Source organism: Gossypium arboreum, chromosome 4 (genome assembly GCF_025698485.1).
Source record: "Gossypium arboreum isolate Shixiya-1 chromosome 4, ASM2569848v2, whole genome shotgun sequence".
Lineage (NCBI taxonomy): Eukaryota > Viridiplantae > Streptophyta > Magnoliopsida > Malvales > Malvaceae > Gossypium > Gossypium arboreum.
In genome coordinates, this window is record NC_069073.1 from 118,976,275 (window position 1) to 118,977,972 (window position 1,698).

The following is a 1,698-nucleotide window of genomic DNA, read 5'->3' on the forward strand; positions in this document are numbered from 1 at the left end:
CATCTTCCCTCTTGTTAAGGACCTTGATCTCCTTATTATCCATCCGGTCTTGAAGTAACCTTTTAAAGTCCTCACATGACTGAATGTCATGTCCAACAATCCATGAAAATTGCAAAACTCGACCTTCTTCTCCAAAAATTCTATCGAGTGTGAGCAATCCTTTCTTAACCAATACCTCCCAGATTTTCTGCAGAGGCGTCCTTATTTCTGCAACACATCTTCTGACCTTCCATTCATCCTCTTTCCCCACTGTGCTCACATTTCCTTCAGTATGGTTAGGGAACGGGTTCCCCGTGGCGTTACTAGCACTATCGAATCGTAGGATACCCGCGTCAATGAGTCCTTGAACTCTCCTTTTGAAAGCGAGACAGTTCTCAGTAGAGTGCCCCTGGTTCCCTACGTGGTATGCACAACTAGCGTTTAGATCGTACCATTTTGGGTATGGAGGTTTAAGGGGTGCCATGTAATGGGGAGAAATTAGCTGTTTTTCCAAAAATTTTGGGTACAATTCCCCATACGACACAGGGATGGGGGTAAATTGCGGTCTCTCGGGATTATGCCTTGTAACACTCCTTACCCGAGACTGTTGCCAGAATCGAGCACGAGGCATTACTAAACTTATTCTATCCCTTAAATAGGTTTAAATTATTTATTTAAGCATTTCGGAATGTCTTGCCATTCTGCGTCAGAGTCGCCTAAAATTCATATCTTGAGTTCAAACTCGAAATTAAGATCCGTAAATTTTTCCTGAAACTAGACTCATATATCTATCTATTTATTTTTTTCATAGATTTTTTACTTGGCCAATTAGTACAGTTTATTAGTTAAAGTTTCCCCTATTTCAAAACTCGACTGCACTAACCTCTTGTTACTACGAACCATGTTTCTTCCTGTACAAAATTCATATCACTAAGCCGTTTGTTTCTCTTAAAACTAGACTCAACAAGGATTATAACCATATAAAGTATACCTTCTAATTAGCTTTGTACAATTTATGGTGAATTTCCAAAGTTGAAACAGGGGTTCTAGAAATTTCTCTGACCCTGTTTCACTAAAACTCAGATATATCATGAAATATAATACCTTTACCTATTTTTCTTATTCCATAAGAAAATAGACATAATAAGATTTAATTTCATATATTATTCATCTTCAAACTATGTTTATGCAATTTTAGTGATTTTTCAAAGTTACATCATTGCTGTTACTTGAATCTATTTTAGGTTACTTTCACATTTTATAATTTTCATGTGATAATCACCATTCAATCATACATATTAATAAACATGCATATCATCGGCCATTTTATTAGCTAATCACTAGCAAGTATTTACACATCATTCATTGTTCATATTATACCAAAAGTGGCTAAGTTTCTATACATGCCATACACAAAACAAAACGTCTAATTATACCGAGTTATTTCTTTGATAGTGTGATCGGCCTCCGCGTTTCCTTCGATCCCCGAGTGGCTAGATAAGTACTATAAGAAGAAGAAAATAAAGAGATTAAGCACTAGGCTTAGTAAGCTTACAAGCAAATAAATCACAACATTCAAACATAATGGATAATTATGCATAATATCATCTAACATCATAAATTTCTTTACTTCTCAATTTCTATCTTCTTCTTTATTCCCTTACCTTCTTTCTTACGACCTTTCCTTTTCATAAGTATAATCTACTTTTCCTTTGCTGT